At 41.0% G+C, this 22,360-nt stretch overlaps 1 protein-coding gene across 2 annotated transcripts in view; it reads right to left on the bottom strand.

The window, feature by feature from the left end:
* The window catches only part of LOC132870360 (RNA binding protein fox-1 homolog 3-like), a 91,866-nt gene that overhangs the window by 57,724 nt on the left and 11,782 nt on the right, over window positions 1–22,360 (bottom strand). The gene's annotated exons all lie outside the window — the stretch shown is intronic.

The raw sequence follows: 22,360 nt of genomic DNA, 5'->3' as shown, positions 1-22,360 counted from the left end.
ATAAAATTTATAAATTATTAACTTATGTCTATCATATATAATTTGTGCTGGATATTTTATTTGGCATTAATAAAAACATTTTAAGATGCCTAAATTTGCAGAGAGAGTCAGATTGCCAGATTGAGTGAGGAATGGCATCTTAAACTTGCCATTGATCACCTTAACAGGAAATCCTTTGATCACTCTAATGACTCGCAGTTCACACCCAGCTAGCAAGAGAACCATGAGTGAAGTGATTTACTGCTTGCGTTAGTCTACAACTTTAATCAGAGAGACAGGTTACACAGTGACGGTAGGCTTGACTCAATGCTATCCCAGAAATCCTGCCTGTAATATGCAAATTTGGCTGTCCAATCAGAGGCGGCCAAATTTGCATATTACAGGAAGGATTTCTGGGATAGCATTGAGTCAAGCCTACCGTCACTGTGAAACCTGTCTCTCTGATTAAAGTTGTAGACTAACTCAAGCAGTAAATCAATTCACTTCTCTTACTAGCTCTGCTTTGCAATTAAAAAAAAAAAAAACACCATTGGTACCAAGCAAGCCCATTCACTTTTTTATGCTGATCAGAGAATTACAATGGTTTCTCATGTGATAAAAATGTGCGATTCACGATTAAATATTTTAATCACTTGACAGCACTAATTATTATTATTAGAGACACTACATCCTGAATTCAGAAACAAGGTAAACAATAACAAACGTGAACGTGAGCTGTAGATATTTATGCTCAAATCCACTCAAAGTAGGGGGCGGGGCACCATCACGCTGTGTCAAGACAAGAACTTTCCTGAGAAATAACGCGAACGTCTGCATCATGCGGGATTTGCGGGGGGGAGCGGGACTGAAAATCATAATTTTTTTGTGGGCGCGGGTGGGAGCAGGACTGAAAATCATAATTCTTTGTGGGCGCAGGCGGGAGTGGGACTGCACAATGCGGGCGGGAGCGGGACTGAAAAATCCAACCCGCGCAGACCTCTACCGTATGGCCGGTTGTGACCGAGGCTTTACGTGAAACTAGTGTTGTGTTAGTTGTGTCATCATCGTGCTATCTTTCTTTCTTACGGTGTGAGTAATTTTTCAACCACAAAACGTTAAAGTATACTTTAGGACTTATTTTTGTACTTCATAATTGTGTTGGGCATACTTTGCATGGAAGGAAAATTGATGTTGTGATCTTTGTTTACATGAAAGTAGTATTGTGCTAGCTTGTAGGGGGTAGAGTTTTCCTTAATATCATGCAAATGAGCACCATTATGTGCCCTCCCTACACCCAGAGTAGCTGAGATGGAAAACTTTGAGGGCGATTTTCTCCCTTTTCTGTTTTAAGAAGTATACACTTTCAAAAGCCCACACATTCTTCAAATATTGTCAGATCTCCACATGGAAGACATCATTGGAAAGCTTAGAAACTGTACTTTCTGAATCTGTCAATAACTCAAAATGCCCCCGGGCAGACATGTGTCCCTGGATTCTGTTTTCTGACACATATATCCCAGTCCTGAGTCCTCCCCTGAGGTTGTTAATATATTACCCCCATCAGGCAATAGATGGGTTCCCTCATGAGATGTCCTGAATCCTGGGTTGGTGGACGAGTTCCATCAGCATCATTCACAGAAGCCCGCGCCTCGGCCTAGGGGCCGTCCCAGGCGCCGTGTGTTCAGCCCTCCCAGCAGTCTGCGCAACAGTGGCCCCAGAGGTCATCCGTGGTGACGGCTCTCTGTCCAGCACCATGGCAGTGCTGAAGGCTCACTTAGGAGTGTTCCCAGCAGCATGGGTGGTGGTTGCCGTGGTCATGCTTGTCCCTTGGCCTCCTTGGACTCCTTGGGGGGGGGGGGGTACTGTCATGCTTCCGGGCTCACCCTCCATCTGCCCCAACACTCAGGACTCCATTTCCCATAATCCCCCTCACACACCAGTCACTACCACGTGCACTCCGTCAGCCAACCTGGAGCCAGTTCCTAGGAGTGGTTCCCCCAAGTTCTAATCACCATTACCTGTACGTTTTTGTTTGTATTTATACCCTTTTGTCTGTCTTGTTTATTGCACAGCACTGCCTCGACTTCTTGTGAGCCTACTGAGCATTATTGTACTGATTGTTTACCTGTGTATGACCCTTTTTGCCTTCTGTTTTTTCCCATTTCGCCAAGCCCTTGAGTTTGTTTGCCTGTTTTCTTGCTTCCCGGTTTCTCGATCCTCGCCTGTTTTCTGATTACGATTTGCCTAGTCCTTGTGTTTAGATTGCCCATATCTACTGATTCTCAGTTCTTGGACTATTGCCTGTTTCCTGACCATGATTTGTCTAGCCCTCATTACTATTTTGGATCTCTCGGTATTGACCCAGCCTGGCTTTTGTACATTGTCTTTGATTACACTGTTCTCATTAAAACCTTGAGTTCATTTATAATCCACGAACATCTGGTCTGTCACAGCCACGTTACACTTTTATTTATTTATTTATTTATTTATTTATCCTATTATTTTATTTTTTATTTATTTTGTTATTCTTTTTCAACAATTATTTTCTTTTGAATGGTGCTCTTACAGCACTACTGTGACTCCACACATTTTTAACTCTGAGTTCATTCAAATAAAACTCAGTGAAAAAAATTGGATCAAAATCACATTCAGGAAATTTCCTTTCTTTCATATTTTTTACAAGCTGTCCATTGTACCAATTCAGTTCCTATAATAATATATAGCAGCATAATGCGACTGTCAATAAAAGTGTAATATTATATGTGTAATGCCAGTAAAAATACTCCAACTGAACTTTGGAGTGATGTGAGGAGAGGGTGAGAGAAGTTCCCATGTATCAGATACTCCCTGAGTGAATGGCCTCATTGCATTAGTATCGCTGGTTTTAAGAGTTTTAATCCCGGACCGAGCAGGAACCTTTACCCTGAGGAATGAATGGCTGCACAGAGTTTGGAGTGAGGACACATCACATGGAAACAGAATCAACAGTAATGAACAGTTATAAAGTTAGTGATGTAGACTCCATAAAGAAAGTGTGTCCCATACTCAGGGGTCTCCCTCCATCTCCCAGAATCCTGACTAATCACACACACCTGCACCTTATACACTAATCATCTCTTCAGCTTAAACAGCTCTCAATTTGTGGATTACTTTTCATCTGTTTTCTTTGAATATTTTGAACATTTTCACATATTGTTTGTTGACACAACAAGCAAATCACCAGTGTTCACTGTGGTTAATGTGTCATGAACTTTCACACCAGTGTTCTCTAATTCCTGACACTGACCTGATTTCTGAGCTATAACACTGTGATCACACTGCTCATAAAAAAATATTAAACTCATAACACACCCTCTTAAAGTAACAGAACACTTATGAAGAGTCACGATACCATATGATGAAAGAACAAGACCGTTAATGACGGTGTAGCTCACTCTGGCCCCGTCTAGTCCAGAAGGAATGATCTAAAGTGGGCCACCTTGCACAATAAATGTTGCAAGCTATATACACTATATACAAGCTATAGACCCTTTTCACTCACGTGACCTTCGTAAACGCGACTGCCATTTTGGACATGAAGAAATAACGGTTTATGGCACAGACCCTTTCGGTTCTCGCTCATCTAGCTGCTACAATGACTGCTTAGACTGCAACAATAATACCTAACACACATTTAAGTATCCGTCATAAAGACGTGAAACTCGTCGAGTGACGAGTGTGTTCATTGATAAGCTAACACAATCTAAAAGTAGACATACCATCACACTGCCCTGGCGCTGTGTACAGTTTACCTTCTATGGTTTGTGCACTCACTATTTGCCATTACTTTCTCCAACCCAGTGTTCGAACTATGCCGATATTTTCGGGGGGTCCCTTTTTTTCCCTTGGGGGGGGGGGTGCTTGCGCTTGTGCTTGTCTCAGAGCATGGATCTCCAAACACATGAGAAGCCTATCTTACGCACATATCACGCGGACTCCACACCTCCACACACGCATCGCGTCTGAAGTCATAACTCATCAGGGGAAATCGTGTCCGCATTGGCATGTTCAAAAAACAATCTCACGTCAACAATGATACCACAAGCAAGAAAAAAAAGCAGTCAGGCTACTCAACACATCTGATCCACAGCAGCACCAAAGCATCACTGGAAATCATGTCAACAACCAATCTTCCATTTCAGCACAAGTCAACAAACAAATGGCACCACAAACATGAACGAATCGGTCAGGCTACCGATTCCAAACCCACAGCAGACGAATAATTAAATGCATCTCACCTTAAAGCAGAATCGACCACAAAGGAAGTGTGTTGGCACTGTTGGCACACTTCCTTTCTACTAGTTTGTGTCCCCAACCTGGCAGCAGCAGTCGTTGTCATATCGGTTTATTTTATCTTTGATGTAAACACAACACTTCAGATATGCAAATGCTTCCCGTTACACACGATTGCTATGTCAATAAACATCATTTTGCCAATATTTTAGAGACCATCCATCTTCTCCGTCGGTCAGCATCTGTCGGGATCCGATAAAATGATAAATCTTGCCTTGTGTGTTGATGGTTACTACATCCAGGTGCACAACAATATAATGGCATGATGGAAGTCTTGCTGAAAGTAAAAACTTTCTTTGATGGCTATATTCCTTTCGATGCTTCGCCGTCGTTCCTCGTTGTTGGCTGTGGTAGACTACTGGTAGTTCATGTCCAAAATGGCGGCCACATTTGTTGTGACGTCACGTGAAAAGGGTCCATATATAGAAGTGATATCCACCCTAGGAATACCGACCTATTTACCAGAAAGAATCCAAAATGGTGAGGAATTGACCGAGAAGAAGTGATACTTGTTGAACTGCTCATTAAGGCTTAATTAGTCCATAACTTTATTAATAATTGCAATGAAGCAAATCTGGGTAGAAGTTATATGCACCCTAGGTACCCCTACCTTCATGCCATAAAGAATCAAAATCGGTGAAGAATTGAGGGAGAAAAAGCTATGTGTGTGGAAACTGCTTATTTGGGATTGATTAATTACTCTATATTTTCATTATTAATTGCAATCATGCAAATTTGGGTAGAAACTATATGCACCCCAGGCAGACCTATCTTCCTGCCAAAAAGGATAAAAATCAGTGAAGAATTAAAAGTGAAGTGATTTTTGTGAAATGTTGATGACGCTGGACGGACAATGGACAACACATGATGGCATAAATTCATCACCTCTTGGCCGGATAAGCTAATAACTATTCATTCATTCCATCCATCCATTATCTGTAAGTGCTTATCCTGTGCAGGGTTGCAGGTGATCTGGAGCCTATCCCAGCTGACTATGGGTGAGAGGCGGGGTTCACCCTGGACAAATCACCAGGTCATCTCAGGGTGACACATAGAGACAAACAACCATTCATACTCACATTCACACCTACGGGCAATTTAGAGCCACCAGTTATCCTAATCTGCATGTCTTTGGACTATGGGGGAAACCGGAGCACCCAGAGGAAACCCACACAGACACGGGGAGAACATGTAAACTCCACACAGAAATGCCCTCATTGGCCGCTGGACTCGAACCCAGAACCTTCTTGCTGTGAGGTGACAGTGCTAACTACGACACCAGTGTGCTGCTTTCATTCATTCATTCATTCATTCATTCATTCCTCTTCTGTCATCACTCTATCCTCATCAGGGTCAGGGTGGAGCCAGGATCTGGAGTCTATCCCCAGGGAAGTGAGACAGGAATTCATTCTGTGTAATAAAGTACAATAAACTGAAAACAAGAAAGCAGTTGAGAACTGAAATATTACAAACTACAGTCTTTATTATTCAATAACAACCAGATTACAGAACGAATCATCACTCACATCAAACTAACTCTCTCTCTCTCTCCCTCACACACACACACATCTCTGTCTCTCTCTTTCTAACACTCCTCTCTCTCTCTCTTTCTCTCATACACACATCTCTCTCTCTCTCTCTCTCTCTCTCTAATGGCAGACATATACAGTTCCTTTTATCTTATCACTTTGCTTCTTGTGTGTGTGTGTGTGTGTGTGTGTGTGTGTGTGTGTGTGAGAGCATGTCTTATCTCTTCCTGTGTTGTGGGGTTTCTGCCCAGCAGGCCTGCAGATGAAATGGAATGAAATACAAAATGCAAGCACACAGAGAGAGAGAGAGAGAGAGGATAGTGTGATAAGACTTCACTCTCTCTTTTCTCAGCTCTAGGAGATGATTAAGAATGAAACATAGAGCTGATCAAACATCTCAATTTATTTATTTATTTATTTTAACAAAACCATTGTTCAGGCTGAAGGAGGTTCTCTGGACTCTGGACATGGATCAGTCAGACGCGATCAGGACGACACATACTTATTCCGCTTTCTCAATCCTATCTCTCATCTTGTATCCTCTCATCTTCATACCTTCCTGAAGTGCTTCACCAGTCAATTTTACACTTTTACATCACAGTACTAGGGATTCAGTTCTAGGGATTCAATTCAGTTCTAGTAAAATAATCAACTACGGCAGTGGCGGCTCCTGGATTTTTTTTTGGGGGGGGGGGGGGCAATTTCCCCCCATTATGTCTACACAGACCATAAATGTCCACAGGACTGAAGTAAATTGACCTAGGTAGCAAGTCAACTGTTCTACAGAATGTTCTGTAAATAGATTTTGTACTTCAAACTCCATGACCAGCAAGAATTTTACAGACTGTGCAACTTAAGGACAAACAGGAAAGTGCACTTACTGTAACAAAACATTGTAAATAGTTGGCTAACATAACAATAGCAGTTGAATAAATAGATGAGTGGATCTTTAGATCTTGCAATTACTGGTATTTACCAAGGATATTACCAAAGTGCTAACTCTCAGAGCAAAGTGTGGCAAATATAAAAATGCACATTGAAAACATCAAAAGTGAACGGATTCTGTGACTGACTGTGTGTGTGTGAGTGAGGGGCGGGAGGATTGAAGAGTGGTAGGCTATTACATTGTCTTTGCCTTGTAGAGCTAACTCGAACACTCCACAAAATTTCACGCATTGGATGAGCTGGTTTAATATGTGCCTGTTCTTGCTCACCTCATCGTTGTGGTGGTGAACTGCTAGCCTGTAGCCGTCATCCAGGTGTGTAGCGATGTTCACTCTCCCAAAAGCCAAAAATTTCAGGCAGCTGCCCATGTGAATCTTTGATGACTCATGTTTTTTTATTTTCTCCGACAAATGATGCATGTCCGAAACTCCAGTGACCGTCCAAGCAGTGTTGTCCGTGGAGCCACCTCCAGGGTGGAAAAGTAAGCAGGGGGAGCAGAAAACAGCTGAGGCGTCCTCGCAGCCAGCTCGCCAGGATTTGCGCTGGGACCATGTTGAAGTAAAACCTCGAGTATATGATTTCCCCCCTTGTCGAAATTTGTTTTATGTTTAGATTTGGTCGAGGGGGGTCCAGCTTGTTTTGTTGCCAATTTAGCTCAATTTGATCGCTGACTAAATGGAAATTCTTTTAAGGACCGCACTGAATTGCTTTCCGCATCCATCTCACCTCAGAAACTGAGCGGATCAAATGCAACTTTGCCGCGCTTCGCAGTGACGTAAACACGTTAGGGCAAGCCCCCCCGGAACCCATAGAGATTGCATTGAAGTGTCAGTCAGGAGAAAAGAAATATATTAACATGGGACTCTATCAGTGAACTCTTGGGCGATTTTCAGCGTGACTGAAATCTCCCCAAAAGGGGCGGTACTCTAGAAGCAAGACCACCCTGATTGGACAATGATACCCAGAGACAGATTAAAATGGCCTAGAGCAGCGCTGGTGAAAGTTTGTTTTAAAAAAAGAAAAAAAAAATTTTTTTTTCGTTTTGGCAGTGCGTCACCCAATCGCCCTTATGCACCAGCCGCCCTTGAACTACGGGGTCATGTGGTTTTATTCCTCTCATCAATGATTGATTTTTTTTTTCTTAAAGTACAACATAGCTTACGTTTTTATTTATTTATAGCTGCATTAAATTTTACAGGGTGGCATGGTGGTGTAGTGGTTAGCGCTGTCACTTCACACCAAGAAGGTCCTGGGTGCGAGGGCCTTTCTGTGCAGAGTTTGCATGTTCTCTGCGTGGGTTTCCTCCGGGTGCTCCGGTTTCCCCTACAGTCCAAAGACATGCAGGTTAGGTTAACTGGTGACTCTAAATTGACCGTAGGTGTGAGTGTGAATGGTTGTCTGTGCCTATGTGTCAGCCCTGTGATGACCTGGCGACTTGTCCAGGGTGTACCCCGCCTTTCGCCCGTAGTCAGCTGGGATAGGCTCCAGCTTGCCTGCGATCCTGTAGAACAGGATAAAGTGGCTAGAGGTAATGAGATGAGATGAGAAGTTAGAGCCTGTCCTGTTCTTTCTGACCAATCACAACTCAATATTGTTATTTAAAATAAGCTTAAAATATCACTTTAGAATGAGGTTGCTTTCTGAGAGTCAAACTGTCTCTCTGACCAGTGACGTGCGGTGAAGTTTGTGGCTAGTGAGGCACTGACTTTTTCAAAATCAGATTTTCAAATATGCACCAAAATATTTGCCAAATGCCGCTTAGTTTCATATCTCATAGCAGCATTCTTTACATAAGGTACATTTGAAGGTACATATTTGGCCAAGGAAGAATGAAAAATGAATGGCAGTTCAGTCGCCTACCTCCAAAAAACACCACGGCGGACCACACAGGCCACGCAGGGATAACAGAAAAGGCGGTTTCTTGTAGCACAGCCACACAGCCGATCTTTTCGGTTGTACCACTCACTTTGAAACGATCGGGTTATCTTCTGCTCAGTCCTTTGAAGTAATTCCTTTAGCTCCGGCATCGGCCGTCCATTCTTTATCACGTCCCGTTTTCCTTGAAAGTCCAACTTTGAGAAACTTTTCAGTTGAGCTATTACATCCTCCATTGTTGCAGTCAATCGGAACAAGCCAACAACAGTCCAAATTAAACTTTACGTGATGACGTAGAGAAGAAGCAACCACCAAACAAGAATAACTGAGCTCACGTACGCCCTCTGCACTGCGGCAGAGCTACTGCCTGCCTCACCTCATGTCTTTTCAGTGCGGCTTTATGTCAAATTGTTAACACTAAATAAGTGATACACATACGTAGAAAACATTACATATTATAAGGAAAGTGAGGACATATTATACACATGTCTACAATGTATAAAAACATTTTAATACAGCATTACATTGGTAGCATACACAGAGTAAGCAAAAGGCACACGCTCAACCCAGTTAACAAGGGATTGCGCAATCTGACGTGAGGCACGGCTTGGTGTTGCCTCACGTCGCTACATATTCGCTGCAATTGAATAGGAAATAGGCAAATATGGTGATTTTGATCGCAAAAATGATTGAAATTATTTGAATCATACAGAAATGGCATATATAGCACAGATGATTGGACAAATCTTTATTGTTATCATTATTTACATTCATTACATCTCATGATGGCTGGATGATGACGACCGGTGAGGCCCTGCCTCACCTGCCGCCCCTGACCGCACGTCACTGTCTCTGACTCGTGTAAAATGTACAGTATAATTAGACACAGGCCTACAGAGTGAGGACCATTGGTGCCGATATTCAGGACAGCATCATGACTATGAGTGTGTTGTTACTTTTTTATACAACTGACTTTTCAGACACAATACGGCCAAAGAAGCCACACCCACTTTGTAGCATGTCAGCTAGATCAAACAGATTTGTATTATATTCCAGTGAAAGGTGTTTCCAGTAAAATTGGTGTCAATTTTTCCTTTCCATATTTATCTGATGAGCTCTCATATTTTAAGTTGAGCTGATAGCCAACAAGGCATGTAGCACCGAGTTGTCTATAATCCATGGTACGACTGGATTGAGTGGAATAATTGTTTTATTCTATCCACATTCACTGTAATTTGTGAAACGGAGCATTTTTATTTTTTGCAAATTTGATAAATAAAATCTTTAAACAAAACATCCGACAAAATCTTTTCCCCTTAGAATGTAAACAAACCGGTGAAATGACGGGAGCAATTTGTGAAAAATGCAATAATAATAATTCTTGAAAAACAAAAAAGATACATTCTTACCATCAAATACTTTAATTCCATATTTTGTTGCTTTATTTTTATTTTTTTGGTTTTTTGTTTTCGAGTAGAGTTTTTATTTTGTCCTCAGTTGGTTCAGCAACACGCTCTGCCATTTTGTTTTTCTCTACTCACGGTATATGAGCTGATAGCCTAGTAGTAGAGTAGCCAATCAGAGCACGCGATTGCTGATATCCAGTGAATGTGGCCAGAATAATTCTTATTGTACCATAACCAATCAGATTCTGGTAAGAATGAATCCTTTCTTGTGATTGGTTGCCTTTTACTGCCTTGTATTTATAAGTCACACAGCCACCTCAGTCAGATTCAATTTTTTTTTCTTTGAGTAAGTGACCACATACACAATTTATAGCAGAAAATTTGTTACATTCAGCTCAGAAAAAACAACACGAGCCACTCGGTTGGTTACCAGGGGAGAGTGCAGTATCCCTAAACACAGGACTTCGTTTGGTAAATCATCTTTTTCTTTTGTTGCCACAAATTAATGGAACTTCCTTCCAAGAGAATTGATTACATGTGTGGACTTTCAAACATTTTCATCATGTCACACAAAATGCTGGTTGCTGGCATAGCAAACTTGTAAACATTTGTGAGTTGGTGTGTGTGTGAGAGTTATAAAAGTTGGGGGGTGGGGAGTAATTGCTTTTAGGATGTGGGAATGTGTATCTTGATAATTTTATTGCAATTTTGTCAACTTTGCGAATTCTGTTACTGATTTTAATTCATTGTATGTACGCTCCACCTACCTGCCCAGGGACTATGGGTGGAAAATAGCAACTTGGTAAAATCTGGTACAATGCATCTTTCCTGTTTTATACAAGGTTAATGTTTTATTGTGCACTGTCCCTGTTTAAATAAAATTTAAAAAAATTATAAATTACAGAACAAGTGGTGGAAATTCTTATGAATGATGGTAGTGGCGATGAAAGTAGGATAGATCGTGAAATGGGCTGTCTTTGAAGCAGAGAAGAGTTTGATTTGGACCGAGGTATTACAATATTAATCAATCAAAAAAAAGTAAATGTAAAAATGCATAGTGTACTGGCATTCCAGTCTAGAGTGTATTCCTAGTGTACATGCCTAGTGTATCTGGGAAAAGTTAGAGATCCACTGTGAATCTGACCATGCAATGAAGATGAATGAATCCAAAAGAAAGTTGTTTGCTTATAACATGATGAATGTATCAAGTGCTTCAGTGTCTAGTTCTAATGCTACTAAGCGAGTGAACCCAAGAAACTTGTATTAGGTTCTGTTCTTGAATGGATTATCACATGTCCAATTGACACCAGATTGTGTTTAAACCCCCAACTATTTCTCTTGTATATTTATCATAAACATCCAGATTTTATATTGAACCCCCCCCCAAAAAAAACCCCAAAAACAAAACTATATTAATAAATAAACATCTATAAACACTACCTAACATAGTGCAGTTGGTTAGCTTATTGATTAAGCTTTAAAATGCTATATATCATGATGGGTATCCTGAAGTCCAACCTCAAGCTAGTTTTGTTTGAATAGGCATTGGGGAAGATAGGGGAGTTAGGGGCAGGCACTAAAGGGTTAAGACACTGTTTGAGATTTCTGAATGTATCTGACACATACTGTAACATGAAAGAAGAACATGGCTTCCCTTTTGAGCCTCAGTTTCCTCCTCATGATGTTTCAGGGAGTTTTTCCTCACCACTGCTTCCTTTAGCTTGTTCATTAAGGATCTAAATCTCCCCCCAGATTTCTGTATTCAGCACTGATTGTTGAACCGAAGTAAAAATGGTGCTGTGAAAATGATCAGCAAATGTTTTGAGCTTAGTTGCATGAATAAAAGATGCTAAAAGTGATAGTTTTCATGGCTGTTTTTTTTTTTTTTGTTCCTTGACTGGATGCATTTCTCATTCCTTTGAAGATCAGCTTCATTTCATATACGTGGCAAATGAAAACTAAAAAAAGGAGCTTGTCTTTGTACCTCTCATTTTGTACTTCACTTTGTTTTTTATCCTCCTTTTCATGTCTCCGCCATTCTTTCTGCACCTCTCTACCTCCCCTCGCCCTATTTTGCTAAACCATACCGTACCTGTTTTATTTTTTTCTGCTGAAGAGACTGAACATGGTGTAGCATGAATGATTTAGAGTGTAGGAAAGGAGGCCATGCTGTACGCCTAATCTCTTTTGGCTGGGAGAATCATTAGGGATGCCCTGTAGCTCTTCTCCAGCCTTGTGCTCTCCAAATCAAAATCGCTGTTCAAGAATCTTTCCAATGCCACACAAAGAAACAACACATTTCTAGAAAACTTATCCTAAAGTGACTTGTCCAGGGTGTATCCCGCCTTTCGCCCGTAGTCAGCTGGGATAGGCTCCAGCTCGCCTGCGACCCTGTAGAACAGGATAAAGCGGCTACAGATAATGAGATGAGATGAGACTTATCCTAAAGTGCTTTTCTTCTTCTCATTTCCATTAAACTGTGAATCCAGGAATCCAGACGAGAATAAACAAAACCACAATCCACTGTAACTGACAATCATTTTCACAATGCTTCACTCTGTCCTGATTAATTTTGATCCAAATTTTTCCAATATTTCCAACTCCAAATCAGGAAAAAGCTCTTACAGTAAAATATTTACCACTTTATAATGTTCCCATTCCTTCTCACAACACTTAAAAGAGGTTTATGGACCAGGCTTGTAGTACTCCAGTCCAGGACTCGGAACCGAGTCCGACTCATGCCCTAATTTTAAGGACTCATGACTCGACTTGGACTTGAGCACTGATGACTCAAACTTGGACTCGGACTCATGTTAATTGCATTTGGACCCGTAAATTGGAGACAAGGACTCAGATTTTTTCTTTATTTTTTGTAACATGCCATAATAATTTGGAATATTTATATCTACATTAATTTTTGTACTAATTTCATGCAAGAGTGTCACACCTGTGTGCCTTTGCGTGTGCATCAGATAGACTCTCGAACACGGTCTGGACAGTGCGTGTGCCAATCGGACTCTTGCATGTGCACCGTAAATGACTTGCACCTGCACAGGATTAAGGCACAATCAGCGTGCTGATATAAAAACTGTGAAAACACACTTACTTTGCGAATTATTGAGTTGCATTGCTGACACATTACCGAGCCTTATTTCCTTGTTTGGTTTCCTGATCCCTGATTTCCTATTTCTCGTCTATGATTCTGCCGAGTCTACAACAGCCTGTGTCTGCCTCGCTCGACCTGTTGCTCATTTCATGGGTTTACAATTTTGTCTGCCATTCTGGATTGTTTACCATCTTCACTTTATTAATGAACACACCTTCTGCACTTACATCTGTTTCCCAACCATCTCTGACAGAATACTTCACACTCCCTGACAAAGAGAAGCACATTCACCTGTTCATACGTCATGTTCAGGAACAAACTAATGTTAATGGCACTAAAAAAGCCACCATCAAATGGTGCAGTTGGAGTCTTGTTCTTGGACTCGATTCGGATCAACCATGGACTGGACTCAACTCAAAAATTTTTTTAATGACTTGGACTTGAACACTGGGAACTCGAGACTGGACTCGGACTCGAGGTTTAGTGACTCTACTACAACACTGTTATGGACTGAAGACACCAAGTGATGAAGTGTTTCAGGTGTTATTTTGTCCCATTCTTCCTGTAAACAGGTCTTAATGTGTGTAACAGTACAGGGTCATCACTGTCATATTTTTCATTTCTAAATTCTCCACACATTCTTTATTGGGGACAGAGGGGACACGCCCTCTTCTTCCACAGAATGTAATGTGTGCAGAATGTGGTTTTACAGTGTGTTGAAATCTATTACAGAAGTGTAATTTACCTTTGCCATGGGCACTGACCCAACCCCATACCATTTTGGATTTGTTTCTGGTAACAGTCTGGATGGTCCTTTTCCTCTTCAGAGCACATGGCATCCAAAAGATTCCTGGAATACTGATTTATCTGACCACAATACACGTTTCCACTGTGTGATGGTCCATGGCTGTTTGTGGCAAGAGTTGTCAGAATCGAGTTTATTGCCAAGTATGTTCTCACATACAAATAATTTGCTTTGGTGGTTGGTGCTTGAACAGTTAAAACAGAAGAATTTAGCAAATACAAAACGTAGCTATATACATAGAATAATAGAAGAATCTGAAATATACAAATTTAAAATGTGGAGATATTTAAAGGGCATGTGTATAAGTTGTTGGAGTCCAAGCTGTACAGTATGTCCAGAATGTGCAAAAATAGGTCACATGATGATGATGAAGATGGAGAAGAGACACGATAAGAGTGCATGAGAGGAAGAGAATATGTGTAATGGGTGAAGTCAATAACCAAGTTGTACAGTGTGAGCTGGAATGTGCAATAAAGGTTCACAGAATGGAAATGTATGACGTGGCCTTGAAATGTGCAAAATGGCAGTTCAGAAACAAAGTGCATTAATGTTACAGATTGGAAGTGTGAGGTTCGAGTCAGTGGAGACTTAGGCCTTATTGATGAGGCAGCTGCAGTGAGGAAAAAGCTGGCCTTATGGGGTGAGGTTTTGATTTTAATGGAACACAACCTCCTACCAGAAGGGAGTGGTTTGAAAAGTTTGTGTCCAGGGTGAGAGGGGTGAGAGGTGTCGGCCACAATCCTTTCTACTCTCCTCAGGGTCCTGGACTCACACAGGTCCTAAAGAGATGGAATGTTGCAGCCAATCGCCCTCTCAGCAGAGTGAATGATGCGTGCAGTTTGTGCTTGTCCCTGGCAGTGTCATCAGCATACCAAATGGTGATGGAGGAGGTGAGGATGGACTCGATGATGGTGGTGTAAAAGTGCACCATCACTGTCTGTGGCAGATCAAACTTCTTCAACTACCACAGGAAGAACATTCTCTGCTGTGCTTTCTTGGTGCTTTCTTGGTGACAGAGCAAGTATTTGTCTCCCACTTAAGGTCCTGGGTGATTATAGTGCCCAGGAAGCAGAAATACTCCATAGAGATTACTGGGGAGTCAAACAGGGTGATGGGGGAGGGAGGGGGAGGAGGAGGAGGGGGATAACAAGAATTGTTCAATTTGTCATGGTACTTCCTATTTCTGCTTAAGTTAGATTTGTTTGTGTGTTTGCTTCGATCAAATCATGATGTGATTCACCACAGCAAGTGTCAAAGTGATCAGTTTGCAGAGTAACAAGAATCATTCAATTTGTCATAGCACTTCCTGTTTCTGCTTAAGTTATGGCAGGTAAAGGGTTGTTATCTCACCTCATCTCATCTCATTATCTCTAGCCGCTTTATCCTGTTCTACAGGGTTGCAGGCAAGCTGGAGCCTATCCCAGCTGACTACGGGCGAAAGGCAGGGTACACCCTGGACAAGTCGCCAGGTCATCACAGGGCTGACACATAGACACAGACAACCATTCACACTCACATTCACAACTACGGTCAATTTAGATTCACCAGTTAACCTAACCTGCATGTCTTTGGACTGTGGGGGAAACTGGAGCACCCAGAGGAAACCCATGCGGACATGGGGAGAACATGCAAACTTCACACAGGAAGGCCCTCGCCGGCCAAGGGGCTCGAACCCGGACCTTCTTGCTGTGAGGCGACAGTGCTAACCACTACACCACCATGCTGCGTCAGGGTTGTTATGGATATTGATAAATGAAACCAGGCTTTCACAGGACTGGAGTACTGCAATTAACTAACATTTGTGGCATGACTGCACGCTTGCACTGACAGCATTGTGAAAATGTATGTTTCTGGCTTTCTTCTTAGTAATTAAGAACAGCTTCTTGTTTACAGGTTTTCCCTACACAAGTTATCTGAAAAGCTCTGTTCTTCAACATTTGAGTGTTATTGGTTGGAAAATAATGCTAAAAATAGCAAACAACAAACCAAGTGCCTATAATCTACCATTTGCAATGCTGCATGCACAAAAGTGATGTAGGGAATTACACTTTCGAATCACATTCCAAAAGGAATTCGTTTGTATCCATACCTGTCAACATGTAAGGAACAGCCTTACAGATTTAAAAAAAAAAATTGTCAGGCTTGCAGGTGTATTTTAATAGTCTTACAGAGTCCTAGTTTTTCAGCAAAACATTTTCATTCCGCAAGTATGTCTTTCATGTCGTCACAGTGCACATTTCACACAAAACAAGCAATAGACAATCGAGCCAGAAACCATCGTGTTAGGCAGGCAGAGGGTCTTGTTTGCAACATCTTGGCTATTATCGTCCTGTGACCAGGTTTGTTCGGTGCTTGAAAGCTCAGACTTCAATATCATACTTGAAAGTCAAGCATCCACATGAAACTGAATAACATTTCTGGATGTACAACCTCTGAGTTCTATCAGAAGCACTGATTTGATGGACTTCATCTTGAACTTTAGGAAGTGAATTATGGAATTATGGTCTGGATATGATCATGAACTTCATCTAGCCAATTATGATGTGGAAAAAGTGCTTTTGAAGTTTTCCTTGTCTGTTTTTCAGTATATTATGCCTCAAAACCAACATATCAATATCGCCGCAACCAGTGATGAAGGGCCTGAGCACCTCCGGTTCCGTGACCCATCACATGTGGTCATCCAAATCTGGAATGGATCTGATGAACCTTCAAGGAGCAGTATAGCAGATATTGATGAAAAAGCCACCCTTTTTGTTGCCAAATGGTGGTGCTATACCAGAGGGTCACTTTGGGCATGTGGATATCACCAGAACCATCATATCCTATAACCTGTGAAGTTTGAGCTGTATCAGGCAATGCATGGTGAATTTATGACACACTTCCTGTTAGTGTGGCTTAACATAGAAATTTATTGTTTCACCTTTTCAACATCTTGCCAGATTTGCAATTCAAAATCAGCAACATCTTGACATCATGTATACCAAATATGACATGAATTCAACAAACCACCTAGGAGGAGAACGTTAAAGTGTAACACGTGTCAAAATGCACAAAACCAAAAATATCTCACTTCCTGTTGAGTATGCCTGATGCAATGTACTTTCAGTTTTGCTCATCTTGGGGCACTCCACACACCTACCAATTTTGACACGGATAGGTGAAACTATACATGGGACAAAAGTCTCAATAACATATGGGGGTGCTATGGAGTGCCCCGGACACACCCAGGGCCAAACCTCTATCCGTGAGTAGCTGTGACCAGGACTATACCAAATTTCATGAGTTTTCACCCATGGGAACCACCTCAAAAATGGCCAAGTCTTGAAGAAAAAAAAATCCATAGGAAAACAATAAGGCCTTTCACCTCCAGTGCTCAGGCCCTAATTATCTCATTTTTAGTTTGTAAACATTTACAAACTAAACTTTTTTGTCTCCAATAAGGGTTTTTGTGATGGCTTATAAGGCTGGCCTTTGAAATGGGTTGATAGGTATGTGTATGAAAGCAAGCCAACAATTATGAGCCTGTCTCCCAAATCAGTCCTGGATGTGATGTGGACCCCAAAACTTGAACCAGCTGAGAAAATGTCCTCGGAAACCATATCACCTTCTTAAACTAGGCATATCAGGTGAAAATTCAAATTCAACCCAACTTGCTTGAAACTGCTCTCATTGAATTCAGAATTGAATGCAGAACAACATACTTTTTACAGAATTAAAATATGTTTATCCATTCTTGAGATTTTACAAATCAAAGATTGAAAAAACGGTGTAATTTTTAGAAAACAGCCATAATATTCTGTATGAGGATCACATGGTCTAAAATGGGTCTCATTAACCAATGAGATCAAATGTTTTTTCTGAATAACTTTTATATTTTTCAAGATATTTACATGGAAATTGGCAGGAACATAGATGGTTGTATACAGAATACAAAGTTTGAAAGATTAGTAAAAACAAATTATGAAAATTAGTATTTAATTAGTATTAATTATGCTAATTAGGTCAACCATTAAATCGGTACACTCTCTTCTTCAAAGTTCCATCAAATGGCTTTATTTGTGCAATATAAAGCTGATCTTAACTCTCATTTATACATCACAAAGAAGGTGAAATCAATGTTAATTATAAAATATGCACAAATAAGCATTGAATGTCTCACATCTATCATTCTCTATGAAAAGAAAAAAGTCATAAAAGATTATTTCTAATCCCCTCTTTGTGCTCTGTAGGCCTTTGTATTTCTATGTAGGACCTACTCGTGTTCATATGAAAGAATATAAATGATTATTTCAATTAATATTCACAGCTTTCAAGGCAAACCTCAAAAAACCTGCCTGATCTACATCCAATAAACAATTCATATTAACTGAACTGAAATTGACACTCATGTTTCTGACTTCCGTTTAAAAAAAAATCTCATTCCGACCACTAAGATCTCAATATTTTTCATCAAAACAACTCCAGTTATATTCTAAAATAGTTATTTATTTACATGAATCAGTTTGATTTTAAAAAAATAAGTAGGTAAAGCTATGAAAACTCACTTCAAAGTGTTCCATGAATCATAACATCAAAACCAGCAGATGGAAAATTTTACTGAATCCTTCATCAGAAACAGGGTGAGCGAAAGAACCTCCCTATAAAAGTGATCTGATTGATATTCATGACTAATCCAGTGGGAAACTGATCAGGAGAGAGAGAGAGAGAGAGAGAGAGAGAGAGAGAGAGAGAGACTGACCGCTTTCCTGTGACTCAAAAAGAAAAGCACCGTCAGTTTCCCGACGTTCTGCGAGCAGAGTTTTTACTCTGTTGTACCGACTTCAACCTGCCGTTACTTCCAAAGTACTAAACAGATCTTTACCAGATACATTTCTTTGGAAAGCAGAGATTATAAGCTTTTTAATGAGAGTACTCATGATATAAAATATTCAAGAGTTAAGCAATGACAGATTTGGAAACTTAGATGAGCGTCTGCATGCACAGTTTTTGCAGCATGGCTAGCAAGCATCTGATACGCCAACTTATATGTTGTTGCCTTCTCATATGCTCATCAAAACTATTCTACCCTCTTCTCCTAACCAAAGCATGGTTAGTTTTTAGATGCAACTTCATCTTCAAATCTATAGGTTCCATCACTGATCGGGATTTATTATGATAACTCGATCTGGCATGTAAAGTGATGGTTTTAAGGTTCGAGCGAGGTTGTGTTATGATTTAATTTCCTTCAAACTCCAAAACACTTTGCATGCAATCAAGTTGCTGTAGGATGAGCTCCAGTACCCTTCTCCTGCAGTGAAAGGCTGACTCCACAGCAGCCTGCATGTCTCATGCTGGGAAATCACTTAAAAAGATCACATTTACACATTAAAATCATCAGGGTTAAATTAACTGTTACAAAATGCATGGTGTGCGCTCCGAACAGGCGGATCAGGCTCATAGACGCTCTGCAGGAGTGTAATAAACACCACCGATTGTGCTGCGTAGGAAAGCAGAGATTTCGCTGAACTGTAAGAAACCGCAGTTATTTAGTGCTGCTGTAGTTTCACTGTGTGTAATTAGAAAGAATCATGATTACACTGGATCAATAACGTGATGCTCACTCAGTGCTTTCTGCAAATGGAGTGATCGTTTGTTATTGCAGGAAGAAAAACTGGCGGATTTGATCATCCAAACAGCCAACTAATGCAACAACTAATGTGATTAGTGTGACATGTGCGATGCGTGTGAAGAAGTGTTACTCTTGCCATCTTGAAGTTAATTATTTTCTGAAAATGGCACATCTCTTTTTTTTCCTCCTTCACCATGACAGTTTGCCAAAGATTACTTGAAAAGTAAAAAACAACACATTGTGCTTTTTATCAGTACATCTTCTCAATCACAACAAACGTAGCAATTCTTACTGTGACAATGATCACGCAAAGAAAAAAAACAAATGATAGAAATGTGAGTCCTCCTGCAATGTCCATGTCCAAAGTGTCTCCAGCATTTACGTCAGTTTCTCTCGAACTCTGGTGCCAGATAATTCCTGAGATCCAGACACATTCAGGGTTGTGATGCAACTTCAACAAACAGCTACATGTCCTCTGTCTCAAAACAAATGAGTAATTGGCCATGAGTCGTCATAAGGAGACACGACAGCTTATGACACACACCAGGGTATTATAATAATCCTGTCTCTGACATATCATTATATCCATGTCACATGAAGATTCTTCCCTCATTATTTCAGACAGTGGACCATGTAACACTGTTCCACCACCGTTTATTGGCCTGTTCTGGTAACTCTATTCCTTTCACAGGATGCCGATATCCAAGACAAGAATTAGCTTCAAATCTTCCATATCACAATCATACCACCCACTCAGCACCTCCTGGATAAAGGGTGGATAATGAACTCACAACATGGAGAAAGGAAGCACTTTTTAAATTTGACCAAAGCTGTAAAATGATAGCAGAAGATGAGGCATGGCTAACTTTCACAATTTTTAAAATGCTAATGAGAGCGTGGTGGAAAATAAAAAACAGTAAAGGAGGCTGATCTGTCTGGTAGATGTTGCCGGGTTATGACCATTAGTATGCAGCAGTGAGAGGTGACACCTCTGGACCTGTGGGTTTAGAACAGGGGAAATGAAATGCAATCAGGGTGATGAGGTACATAATGCCAGGAAAGCGCTTGTGAAATGTGCCGATGATTGCACCACATGCCAAGAAGTCAAACCACTGACAAAACAGATACTACAGACCAAACAAAAAGTTCTTCGGGTTTGTTTGGAAGTTTTTTAGATTCAGAATTATCCTTGCCTCATTAGCTTGAGTCATTGAAGCTCTGTGTTCAGATTCTTTAGTGGGCCACCGCTGTTGTAGTCCTCTTTAATTGTTTTATTAATTCAACAAACTAAAATAGTGAATTAACATTAACATTCCATGCACACATTGTGATTCCATGACCTTGATTTATATCTTGTTCCAGCATTAATTTATTTGCATGATATAAAGATGATGCCAAGAATGTTCCACCAAACAAGAAGGAGCCACACCTAATGTTTCAGTCAGGCACCACCCAAACTGATGATCACATCAGCAGCTTTTTATTGGCTAATCAGACACAAGGTACACCACCATTCTTGCTGGAGCAGTTGGGGGTTAGGTGCCTTGCTCAAGGGCACTTCAGCCAGTCATGCTGGTCCAGGGAATCTAACCAGTGACCTTTTGGTCCCAAAGCTGCTTCTCTAACGATTAGGCCATGGCTTCCCCTAATCTTCTTCTTATGGCTGCTCCCAATTAGGGGTTGCCACAGAGGATCTTTCGTCTCCATTGCTCCCTGTCTTCCGCATCCTTCTCTACCACACCTGCCACTTTCATGTCCTCTCTCACCACATCCATGTATCTCCTCTTTGGCCTAACTCATTTTTGTGTGCCTGGCAGCTGCATCCTCAACATTCTCCTTCCAACATGCTCTGCATCTCTTCTCAGGATGTGCCCATACCATCTCAGTCTCATCTCTCTTAGCTTAATTCTCAAGCTCTCCACATGTGCTGTCCCTCTGATGTGCTTGTTCCTTATCCTGTCCAACCTTGTCACTCCCATCGCAAACCTTAACATCCTCAACTCCACCACCTCCAACTGTGCCTCCTGTTTCTTCTTTAAGGGTACTGACTCCAATCCATACATCACAGCTGGTCTCACTACTGTCTTATACATCTTACCTTTCACTTTTGCTGGGACTTTCCTATCACAAATAACTCCCAAAATCCTTCTCCAACTGCTCCACCCTGCCTGTACGCTCTTTTTCACCTCACTATTGCAGCCCCCATTTTCCTGTACAGTTGACCCCAGGTACTTGAATTCACCAACTTTCTTTATGTCTACTCCTTGCATCTTTACTACACTCTCATCCCCATTCTCATTGATGCACATGTATTCTGTTTTGCTTCTGCTCAACTTCATTCCTCTTCATTCCAATGCATACCTCCATCTCTCCAAACCCAATTCAACCTCCTTTCTACTTTCACCACGTATCACAATATCATCCGCAAACATCATGTTCCATGGTGACTCTTGCCTCACTTTGTCCATCAGGCTATCCATCACTATGGCAAACAAAAAAGGACTCAAAGCAGATCCTTGATGAAGTCCCACCTTCACCTTGAACCATTCAGTTGTTCTAACTGCACACATTACTGCTGTTTCACTGTTCTCATACACTAATGTAATCTCCCACTCTAATATACTTCCCATTCACTCCACACTTTCTCATACAATACCATAACTCATCTCTTGGCACTCTATTGTATGCTTTCTCCAGGTCTACAAACACACAATATAGCTTTCTCTGGCCTTCCCTGTACTTCTCCATTAACATTCTTAAAGCAAAAATTGCATC

Source organism: Neoarius graeffei, chromosome 22 (genome assembly GCF_027579695.1).
Source record: "Neoarius graeffei isolate fNeoGra1 chromosome 22, fNeoGra1.pri, whole genome shotgun sequence".
Lineage (NCBI taxonomy): Eukaryota > Metazoa > Chordata > Actinopteri > Siluriformes > Ariidae > Neoarius > Neoarius graeffei.
This window is presented reverse-complemented; position numbering and strand designations above follow the sequence as displayed.